The sequence below is a fragment of the Dama dama genome, chromosome 5 (assembly GCF_033118175.1).
Source record: "Dama dama isolate Ldn47 chromosome 5, ASM3311817v1, whole genome shotgun sequence".
NCBI classification, from domain to species: domain Eukaryota; kingdom Metazoa; phylum Chordata; class Mammalia; order Artiodactyla; family Cervidae; genus Dama; species Dama dama.
In genome coordinates, this window is record NC_083685.1 from 93,521,717 (window position 1) to 93,534,178 (window position 12,462).

The following is a 12,462-nucleotide window of genomic DNA, read 5'->3' on the forward strand; positions in this document are numbered from 1 at the left end:
ATAAGTAAAGACACAGTTGAACTCAACAACACCATCAATCAATTGGATATAACTGACATATATAAACTATTCATCTTCTCAAGATCACACGGAATATTCACCAAGATAGACTGCTCTGAGCCATAAAATACATCTTAACAAAGTTTAAAGGAATAAAAATCATACAACATCTGCTCTTAGTCCACAAGGGAATTAAACTTGAACTCAATAACAGAAAGAGAGCTAGAAAATCCCCAAGTACTTAGAGATTAAACAATATATTTCTATATAACACATGGGTCAAAGAAGATATCTCAAGAGAAATTAAACAGCATTTTGAACTAAATGAAAACAAAAAATACAATTTGTTAAAGTTTGTGTAGTGAAAGCAGTACTTAGAGGGAAATTTATAGCACTGAATGAATACATTAGAAAAGAAAAATCTAAAATCAATCATCTAAGCTTTTACCTCAGGAAGCTAAAAGAGTAAATTAAATCCAAAGCAAACAGAAGAAATAATAAAAATTGAAATCAGGAAATCAATAGAGAAAAATCAATTATGTCACAAGTTGGTCCTTTAAAAAGACCAATAAATTCAATATGCCTCTAGCCAGGCTAAGGAGAAAAGAAAAAACAAAAAGAGAGGACACAGATTCCTAATATCAGAAATGAAAAGGTGCAAAGATAATCTTTTCAACAAGTGGTGCTGGAACTGGACATCATATGCAAAAAAAACTCCCCAAACCCAAAACTATACACAACCTTGTATCATTTACAAAAATTAACTCAAAATGGATCACAGACCTAAATGTAAAACATAAGACTCCTAGAAGATAATATAGGAAAAAACTAGATGAACTTGGATTTGGCAGTAACAATGATTTAGATACCAACACCAAAGGCAGGATGCATCAAAGAAATAATTGACAATCTGGACTTCATTAAGCTTTGTGAAAGATATGTCAAGAGAGTGAAAAGACAAGTCACAGACTGGGAGAAAATATGGAACACCTATCTGTTATCTGAAATATACAAAGAACACTTATAACTCAAGAATATGAAAACAACCAATCTGATTTTAAAATGGGCCAAAGACTCTAACAAGACACCCATGAAAGAAGAAATACAAATGAGAAACAGGCATTTGAAAAGACGCTCCCTATCATATGTCATTAAGGAAACAGAAACTAACGAGATACCCCTACACACCTACCAGAATGGCAAAAATACAGAACACTGACAACACCAAACGCTGGTGAGCATGCAGAGCAACAGAAACTCTCATTCTATCAGTCGAAAGACAAAAAAGGCCGAGCCACTCTAGGAGTCTTCCAAATATACTCTTACCACGTGATCCAGCAATCGTGCTCCTTGGTATTTACTCAAAGAAACTGAAAACTTATGTCCGCACAAAGATATGCACACAGATGTCTATAGCAGCTTTGTTCATAACTGTCAAAACTTGGAAGCAATCAAGATGCCCTTCAGCAGTGGTGCGTTTGGACAATGTAATATTATTTGGCACTAAAAAGAAATGAGCTGTTAAGCCATGTAAAGACATGGAGAAAACATAACTAAGTTGAAGAAGAATCTGAAATGCTACATAGTGTACGATTCCAACTACATGGCATTCTGGAAAAGGCAAAGCTATAGAGATGGTAAAAGATCAGTAGTTGGGAGGGATGGGTAAATAGGTAGAGCACAGAGGATTTTTTAAGGCAGTAGAAATATTATGTATATTATAATGATGGATAACTGTAAATATACATGTGTCCAAACTCACAGAATATACAACACAGAGGATAAATCCGAATGTAAATGATGGACTCTGGGTGATAACGAAGTGTTGAAGTAGGCTCATCAATTTTAACAAATGTCCCAATCTGATGAGGGATACTGACTGTGGGGAAGGTATAGGAGCAGGAGTAAATAGGAGCTCTCTAGAATCCAGTAAAATATATGTATATATATATAAAAGTCTAACACAAAAGAGAGAGAGACACAGGAATGACCAATAAGCACATGCAAAGATGCCCCACATCACTGGTCATCAGGAAAATGCAACTTACAGCTAGAACGAGGTATCACTATAAAACCAATAGAATGGATAAATTTTAAAGTAATGGCAGCATCAAATGGAGTCAGCTGGAACTCTCATACATAGCTGGTGAGAATGGGAATCAGTACAGTCACTTGAGAACAGCCTGGCAACCTGACTCAGGAATCCTATTCCCAGGTATTTTACTCAAGATAGAGGAAAACTTAAGTCCACGCAGACTTGTTTGCAAATGTTCATAGTGGTGTTATCTGTACTAGCCAAAACCTGAAAAGGGTCCAAATGTCCATCAACTGGTGAGTGGATTAACCAATTCTGGTAGATTCACACAATGGCATACTCAGCAATACAAAGGGAGACACTATGGATACAATGCATGTTATATGAAAGCCTGTTTTGCATTGGGTCATTTACAGTAATGAGGAAACAGCCGCAGAAAAAAAAGTTTATTGTACTAACAAATCCCAGAGACCAGCAGAAATCTCCATGCAGGGTCACATGGGGAAGACACTAGGGTGGTCAGGAAGCAGACAACAGGAGTGAGGGGAGTGCTTAGGCCACGGCCTCTATTGCGGTTTCCTCAGGACAGGCAAGGCAAGGCATGGGGTACAGTTTAGGATCAGCTAGTGTGAATAACCTCCAAGGGCTCTGGGCTGTGAAGGAGTCCCCAGGCACCTGGCATCTGGCCCTTGGATCATCAGGCAAAGGAAGATGGCTTCCTGGGCTGAGGGGGCAGATAGAGTAGGGATCTATCTGCCTTGCAGATCCAAGGCTCACTCAGGCAGGCTGGGTCCTTTGCTGTATCTAAGATCGGTGAGCCCAGGGAGGGGCAATCTCCCCTAGCGAGATCAGTCAAAACCTCATAATACATAGAAAAGTAAAAATATTTACAATACAAAGCTAGAGACAAAAATCCATTTATTTAAAAGTCTAGAATAGGCAAAACTACTGTGATAGAAAAACCAGTGACCACCAGAGGTTGGGTAGGGTAGGAAGAGACTGCAAAGGGCCACTAGGGAACTTTTTTATGGTGATGGAAATGTTTTATATCTTGACTGTGGTGGTGGTGATGTGTACATTTGTCAAAATGCATCAAATCATACACTTGAATTGGAGAAAGTAACCATATGCAAGTTATACCTCAATAATAAATATACAAACTTAAATATGATCTACCTTGTATCTTCAAACATAAAGACTAGTACACAACGCAGTAACGCTTTGCCTATTTCTTGCTTTATAACATAGCTTAGTTACACTAGCAATACATAATCTGTATCCTCCTTTTTTCACTTTTTCACCAAGCATCATAATTACTCCTGTGTCATTTGAAGTTCATCCAACTGCACATTATTTTTAAAGAGAAATTTCAGACTAAGGGGATACACATTTAACATTTACTTGTTTATATGCAAAGTAGCTACTGCTGCTGCTGCTGCTAAGTCATTTCAGTCGTGTCCAACTCTGTGTAACCCCATAGACAGCAGCCCACTAGGCTCCCCCATCCCTGGGATTCTCCAGGCAAGAACAATGGAGCGGGTTGCCATTTCCTTCTCCAATGCAAGAAAGTGAAAAGTGAAAGTGAAGTTGCTCAGTCGTGCCCGATTCTTTGCAACCCCATGGACTGCAGCCTACCAGGCTCCTCTGTCCATGGGATTTTCCAGGCAAGAGTACTGGAGTGGGTTGCCATTGCCTTCTCCGAAAGTAGCTACTATGAAGGTGAATTTTATAGTCACTAAAACTCAAGTGGATCTAAAAGCCTCTAAAATCACATACCGGGTTAAAACTATAAATAATTGTCTTTTTTTTTTGCCATTTTTATAAGTTGAAAATGGTTGAAGATTGGCAATTTCATATGGTTCACCTAATACATTAAGTAATATGAATGAAAATCTTAATTACAAAAGTATGACAAATATTATTATACTGCTTTAGAAGTAGTGTGCATTAACTAGTACTTTATTTGCTTTTATTGTTTATGGGTTCAAAAAGAGGTATAACAATCCTTATTTTTATATCATCAATCCTTTTCCAGATTTGAAAACACAAATAAATAATTGTTCTACCTAAACTACTTTAAACAAACCTGGGTAAATTTACTTAGAGCCTAATCTATTTCATTTGGCAGCTTTACAAGGTTTGGAAGAAAAAAAATATGATCCCTTTAAGAAGGCAGTATACAAATGGAGAAATCATTAAGCAGGAATTAAAAGCCTTCGTTAAGTTAGGAGTAAGATGGAGAAATTAAAAGCAATTCGTGCTCACACAGTAATAGTATAAAATATGTTGATTAACACCTTTCCTTTAAAATTAGCATTCCTGAACAGATTAAAAAATTTTTTTTCATTGAAGTATAGTTGATTTACAATGTCTTAATTTTTTTTTTTTAATCCAGCTAAGTCTCTCTGGCCTGTGGGATCTTCCTGGGTATGGGATCGAGCTTGAGTGTCCTGCATTGTCAGGCAGAGTCTTAACCACTGAGCCACCAGAGAAGCCCCCAGTGTCTCAATTCTGCTGTGCAGCAAAGTGGCTCAGGTATACACATACATACACTCTTTTTTATATTCTTTTTCATTATGGTTTATCCCAGGATATTGAATATAGTTTCCTGTGCTATATAGTGGTATTTTGTTGTTTACCCGTCTGTAATAGTGGGAGTTGGGGAGTCCCCAAACTCCCACTCCATCCCTTCTCCACCCTCCTCCCCCATGACAACCACCATCCTGTTCTCTATGTCTGTAGTTCTGTTTCTGTTTCGTAAATAGGTTCATCTGTGCCATATTTTAGACTTCACATATAAGCGGTATCATATGGTATTTGTCTTTCTGACTTACGTCACTTAGTTGAAGTACTCTCTAGTTGCATCCATGTCCTTAAGACATGAGATGATAATCACCAGAAGCCAAGAAAAGTTTAACAACAGAGACAAAAGAAAGATATTACAAACCTCCTCAGGTGATGAAAGGAAGCAAGTATTTATAGACAATTAAGGCTCATAGAACTTCCCTGGTGGCACAGATGGTAAAGAATCTGCCTGCCAATGCAGGAGACGCAGGTTTGATCCCTGGGTTGGGAAGATCCCTGGAGAAGGGAATGGTGACCCACTCCAGTATTCTTGCCTGGAGAATTCCATAGACAGAGGAACCCGGCAGGCTATATAATCTTTGGGATCGCAAAGAGTCAGACATGGCTGAGCAACTAACACACTTGACAAGGCTTATAATATGTCATTGGTACTTCATATAGGCTTGGCAGAGCTCATATTTCTTTTAATCCTTACTGTAACCTAAATTGGGTTCTCAAGGCAAGAAAACTGAAGTGGTTTGCCATTCCCTTCCCCAGTGGACCACGCTTTGTCAGAACTCTCCACTATGAATACAAGAATACACAGAAGAACTATACAAAAAAGATCCTAATGACCCACCCAGATAACCACGATGGTGTGATCACTCACCTAGAACCAGACATCCTGGAATGCGAAGTCAAGTGGGCCTTAGGAAGCATCACTATGAACAAAGCTAGTGTAGGTGATGGAATTCCAGTTGAGCTATTTCAAATCCTAAAAGATGATGCTGTGAAAGTGCTGCACTCAATATGCCAGCAAATTTGGAAAACTCAGCAGTGGCCACAGGACTGGAAAAGGTCAGTTTTCATTCTAATCCCAAAGGAAGGCAATGCCAAAGAATGCTCAAACTACCACACAACTATACTCATCTTATATGCTAGCAAAGTAATCCTCAAAATTCTCTAAGCCAGGCTTCAACAAAATGTGAACTGAGAATTTCCAGGATTTTCAAGCTGGATTTAGAAAAGGCAGAGGAACCAGAGATCAAATTGCCAACATCCACTGGATCATAGAAAAAGCAAGAGAGTTCCAGAAAAAAATCTACTTCTGCTTTATTGACTACACCAAAGCTTTTGACTGTGTGGATCACAACAGACTGTGGAAAATCTTCAAGAGATGGGAATACCAGACCACCTGACCTGCCTCTCAGAAATCTGTACGCAGGTCAAGAAGCAACAGAACAGAGCTGGACATGGAACAGACTGGTTCCAAATCAGGAAAGGAGTACAGCAAGGCTGTATATTGTCACCCTGTTTATTTAACTTATATGCAGAGTACATCATGTGAAATGCCAGGCTGGATGAAGCACAAGCTGGAATCAAGATTGCTGGGAAAACATCAATAACCTCAGATACGCAGATGACACTACCCTTATGGCAGAAAGCGAAGAACTGACGAGCCTCTTGATGAAAGTGAAAGAGAAGAGTAAAAAAGTTGGCTTAAAACTCAACATTCAAAAAACGAAGATCATGGCATCTGGTCCCATCACTAAATGGCAAATACATGGGAATGTCACAATGGGAACAGTGACAGATTTTATTTTCTTGGGCTCCAAAGTCAATGCAGATGGTGACTACAGCCATGAAATTAAAAGACGCTTGCTCCTTGCAAGAAAAGCTATGACAAACTTAGACAGCATATTAAAAAGCAGAGACATTACTCTGCCAACAAAGGTCCATCTAATCAAAGCTATAGTTTTTCCAGTAGCCATGTATGGATGCGAGAGTTGGACTATAAAGAAAGCTGAGCGCCGAAGAACGGATGCTTTTGAACGGATGCTTTGGTGTTGGAGAAGACTTCTTTAGAGTCCTTTGGACTGGAAGGAGATCAAACCAATCTATCCTGAAGGAAATCAGTCCTGAATATTCATTGGAAGGACTGATGCTGAAGCTGAAACTCCAATACTTTGGCCACCTGATGTGAAGAACTGACTTATTAGAAAAGACCCTGATGCTGGGAAAGATTGAAGGCAGGAGGAAAAGAGGACAAGAGAGAATGAGATGGTTGGATGGCATCACTGACTCAATGGACATGAGTTTGAGCAAGCTCCAGGAGTTGGCAACAGACAGGGAAGCCTGGCATGCTGCAGTCAATGGGGTCACAAAGAGTCAGACACAACTGAGTGACTGAACTGAACCAAACTGTAACGTAAATACTGTATCATGAATCTTTTCTTGTTCCCTTTCAGGCTGCATGGTGTGGTATAGGGAACATCCCCAACCAGGGATCGAACCTGCACCCCCTGAAGTGAGTGGCAGTGCGATGTCTTAACCACTGGCCTGCCAGGAAGTCCCTCAGCTTCACTTAAAAAAAAACCAATTATTTATTTAGCTGTGTCAAGTCTTAGTTGTAGCACACAGGATCTTCAGTTGTGGCAGGCAAACTCTTTCTTAGCTTCACTTTTTAAAAAAATGTCTGCCCGTTAGATCCTAACTACTCTCAACAGGCATCTTGTGACAACTAATCAAAATGTAAGTAGGAAAAAAAAAAGAAAAGGATGATCTAGTTACCCAAGAGACTTTGAACCCATTATACTATTTTAATGATGAAAGTAGCACTCCACTCATTACAGCATTTAGTAATTCCTTTGGGACAGCAGGTTTCAAGAAAAATTATTTTGAAATTATTTCAAATGTACAGGAACTGCAAGATTAGCGCAAATAATTCCAGCATACTATTCACCCCGATTTACTGCACTTTCCCCCATTTGCTTGTTCTGTGTGTTTTTTCTAAACCATTTGAGGGTTAGACATTATCATGCCCCTAACCTTAAATATTTTGGCATGTACATTTTATTTATTCATTTATTTTGGCATGTACATTTTAAAAACAAGGACATTCTCTCTTTTAACCACAGAACGATGACCAAATTGAGAAATTTTAACACTCATACAGTACTATTATCTGGAATATGGTCCATACTCAAATTTCACCAATTATCCCAATAACGTCCTTCATGTCAATTTTCTCCCCTGATGTAAGATCCAATCTAGGATCATGCATTTCATTTACGTGTCAAGTCTCTTTAGTCTCTTTCAATCTGGAACAGTTCTGCGGTCTTTTTTTTTTTTACTTTCATGATCTTAATATTTTTGAAAAATTGTCTTACAAAATCTCTCAAGTTTGGTATGTCTGAAATTTCCTGAGTCAGATTCAGGTTAAACACTTTGGGCTGGAAGAACACAGAGATGCTGTGTGTCCTTCTAGGCAACTTGTGCCACAAGGTGATCAACCAGTCAAGGTGGTGCCCCTCCATCTCTCCACTATAAAGTTACTATATATTTCTTTGTAATTGAGAAATGCTTTGTGATTAGGGAAATACTTTGAAACTATGAAAAATATCCTCTCTACAAATTCTCCATTGTTGACTCCTCCACGAATCAATTACTACAATGACTACAAAATGGTGACTTTTCTAAGTTGATTATTCTTTCTACATTTATTAGTTGGCATTCTAATGTAATAAAGAGCTTTTCCTTTACCCCTTATGTACTTCATTTGTTTACCTTATTCAATGTGTTACAATCCATTATTGTCATTATTCACCCTAACCTTGCACTATATTGTCCCATATTTTGCTTGAGCTGTCTCTATGTTCTTTTAACATTTAATACCATAAAAGGTATTATCCCAACTTATACACAAGGAAAATGAAGTGACTTACCCTTTTATAAAGGCAAGTGTGTAGAAAGTTTGCAATAGAATTGAATAGTCTATCAGCTGGAAAATTAACTAAATGCTCAGTTATAAAATTTCCAGTTGTTCCTTGCAACTACTTATAGCATCTTGTAACTATACTAGCATCTAGTTTTTAAAACCAGAAAAGGAGTGCTCGCTTCGGCAGCACATATACTAAAACTGGAACCATACAGAGAAGATTAGCATGGCCCCTGCGCAAGGATGACACGCAAATTCATGAAGTGTTCCATATTTTTATTTGAATCAGTTCTAATGAGATGGATGAAACTGGAGCCCATTATACAGAATGAAGTAAGCCAGAAAGATAAAGACCAATACAGTATACTAACGCATATATATGGAATTTAGAAAGATGGTAACGATAACCCTATATGCAAAACAGAAAAAGAGACACAGATGTACAGAACAGACTTTTGGACTCTGTGGGAGAAGGCAAGGGTGGGATGTTTTGAGAGAACAGCATCGAAACATGTATATTATCTATGGTGAAACAGATCACCAGCCCAGGTTGCATGTATGAGACAAGTGCTCAGGGCTGGTGCACTGGGAAGACCCAGAGGGATCGGGTTGGAGAGGGAGGTGGGAGAGGGGATCGGGATGGGGAATACATGTAAATCCATGGCTGATTCATGTCAATGTATGGCAAAACCCACGACAATATTGTAAAGTAATTAGCCTCCAACTAATAAAAATAAATGGAAAAAAAAAAAAAAAACAAAACAGAAAAGGAGGCTGGCCCCACATTAGAATAAAGTAACATAGAACTTTTAATGTTTCCTTTCAACACAGCAGACCACAGCAGTTAAATCTGATGGATCGCTAAAACGGACAAGAGTTAAAATTACCCTATTTACTATTCATTATTATTATTTACTATTATTATTAATTACATCAAATATATATTTATTTAATTATATGACTACCCTATGAGGCACGATGTAGCTATCATTATTTCACTTTATCAATGAGAAAACAACTTTTAAAAATCAAAGAACCACATTTCAAAAGGCCCAGATTGTTAAATTTATTACATAGCACCTGGTGATGAGCACCAGATAAGTGGATTTTACCCACATCCAAGAAGTCCCCACCATCTGGCAGGGGGCAGCTGATGGAAAGGAAAAAGCAAAAATGGGGTGTTAAACCAGCATTAAGTTGGAACTTTGTAACTCTGTAACTCTGGTTCCTGGAAAAATCAGAGAATCATTGCCATAAAGGGTGTCAGCTATAGTCAGTAATAAGAGTGGAACCCAGGCCATGAGGGGTTTGATAAAGTCTGCTGATTTATTTATGTTAGGTGAGTGAGTCTCTAAAAAGGAAAATGCTATTAAGTAAGCTCAAGTCGCAGGCACAAAGAATGAAAGGTAAAGATGACAAGCACTTGTAAATCTTCGTCAACAATAAAAAGACTGTCTAATAATGACAATATGTCAATCACATCTCAACAGTAAAGAAAAGGCTGTGCACTTAAGAAGTCTAACTGCAGGCTGGGCGACAGTGGCTGCGTGGGGTGGTGGAGAGGGGATAAGAGCAGAATTAGATCTAGGGCCCAGATCTCTAACCTGTGCAACTAATAGGCTGGATAACCTTCTCTCCCAGGGGCCTCCCAGCTGCAAAATTCCCTCAGATACAAAACTGCAGTTGCTGCTGAGCGCTGCTCAGGTGAGGCACCTGGAAAGCCACCACTGGAGGTCAGTCCAACAAGTACAACTTATTTCACTCTGCAATGTTACACATTTGGCTTAATTTCTGCACTTCTCGGGAACACGAAGAGGGTTAAGAAGAAGATGGTGGAGTTTAAATACTTATTTTTAATCTCTCCTTTTTTCATAGCTTCAAAATATGCAGTTTCCACAGTATTTTAAAATTTGAGAGTTGCATAGTGGTATAAACTTTCTGTCAACAATAAAAATATGCAAGAGGGCATGAACTGATACCTTTCTTCCTTTTATCTTCCCTCTCAACCTGCCCAAGTCCTAACAGAGCAGACAAGACTGCTGAACCCTTTCTTTAAGTGGATTGTAACTGGTAACTTTCCCCACATATGACACCAACCTTGAAATGGTCGACTCTTTAGAAACATAATTTGTTGTTTTCAGTCCCTCAGTCATGTCTGACTCTTTGCAGCCCCATGGACTGCAGCACGCCAGGCTTCCCGGTCCTTCACCATCTCCCGGAGCTTACTCAAACTCAAGTCCACTGAGTTGGTGATGCCATCTAATCATCAGGCACTAGCCATTTACCCTTCGCAGCAAACATTCACCTTTCATTCAATCTGAGGGCAGCCACAGAGCCAGGTACAGGCAGACCTGGAACATACTGACCAGTTTCTCTGCCTTAGAATGGCGTTCCTTTACAACATACTTCTTGTAGTTCAAACGGAACTTTGGAAAGAATAGAAATTTACTGACTAAAAGGCTCCTGAAAGTGACCATCCCCATTTTCCTGGGTGACTCCAGGTCCCTCAAAAGCTGACAGACACTGAGGTGGCCACACGGCCCTGTTTACCTACCGTCATGAGTTTCAGTGCTGTTACTTTCTTCAGGTTTAATTTACTCACTCACACTCTTCTCAATACTCAGTATCACTTAAGTCTCTTTCTTCCTCACACCCTAATGTATCATTGAGGAAATCAATTAAGACAAAAATATATTAACCTTTGGCTTTAATATTGTGTCAATTTTCTGAGAGGCAGATCATCCAATAATCCAGTTGCCTTCCATGTTTAAATAAAATCACATTTAACAAATCAGGGTATGTGTTGATTTTGGAATTGGCCTTCTACTAAAATAAACAACTTCAAATGCCTGTAAGTCCAAAAGAAAAAAAAAAAAAAAGGTTTCCCTAATTAGGAATTCTAGTTCTGAGCATTCACCCAGAAGAATTCAAAGTCAGGTCTTAAGAAATATTTGCACATTCATGTTCCTAGCAACATTATCCACGAGAGCCAAAACATGGAAGTAACCCAAGTGTCCATCAACAGATGAATGGATAAACAAAATGTAGTATATACATACAAAGGAATATTAATATTATTCATCCCTAAAAAGGAAGGAAATTCTGAAACCTGCTGTAAGATGGCTGCATATTGATGACATGATGCTAAGTAAAAGATGCCAGTCATAAATCATATATGATCCCACTTATATGAGGTACCTAGAACAGTCAAATTCAGAGAGACAGAAAAAAAAGCAGTGGTTGCCAGGGGAACCACTATGTGAAGAGAGAGAATAGGGAGTAGTTGTTAATAGGTATAGAATTTTTTTAGTTTAGTTTTTTAGTTTTACAAAAAGAAAGAGTTCTGGAGGTTAGCTGCACAACAATATGAATGTACTTAATGCTACCGAACTGTACACTTAAAAAAATGGTTATGAAAGCAAATTTTACATTATATGTATTTTACCACAATTTCAAAAAATTCTTCTTTATGTCACAAAGCTAAATCCGAGGGCTGAAAGTCCTTTCAGTTTGAACCAGCACATTATCCATCATTTCAACAGCACTTGGCAGGGTGAGAAGTCAAGCAAGACAAATAGCTCTCTCTGAGTACCTTACGTTGCTTAATGACAGGTGTGTTGTCCGAAATAATTAGCTTTTAAAAGGGAGTAGACTTAACTCTCCTTTGGAACTGGTTAGGGATCTCAGTTTCCCTTCATTAAGTTCCTGACAGCTCAATGTCCTCACATCTGTCACTGTTTGGGAGACTGATTCCAAGAACACAAATTGCTTCGAGGACTGGGCAACAAATTTATTCTGGTTCACAGGACAGAGCTGAACCCATCTGTTTTCTAATCAAAAGCCATATTTGAATCAGTTTTGCTCCATCACAGAACCACACTAATGGGAGCAGTACAATCATATGGTATTTTCCTCCTTTCTATCC

At 38.6% G+C, this 12,462-nt stretch overlaps 1 protein-coding gene and 1 non-coding gene across 3 annotated transcripts in view; one reads left to right on the forward strand and one right to left on the reverse strand.

Moving 5' to 3' along the window:
• Positions 1 to 12,462, reverse strand: part of METTL16 (methyltransferase 16, RNA N6-adenosine) — a 67,332-nt gene that overhangs the window by 22,486 nt on the left and 32,384 nt on the right. The gene's annotated exons all lie outside the window — the stretch shown is intronic.
• Positions 8,709 to 8,815, forward strand: LOC133058031 (U6 spliceosomal RNA). Its single transcript, XR_009693157.1, has one exon. It is a non-coding gene; the product is annotated as a U6 spliceosomal RNA (small nuclear RNA).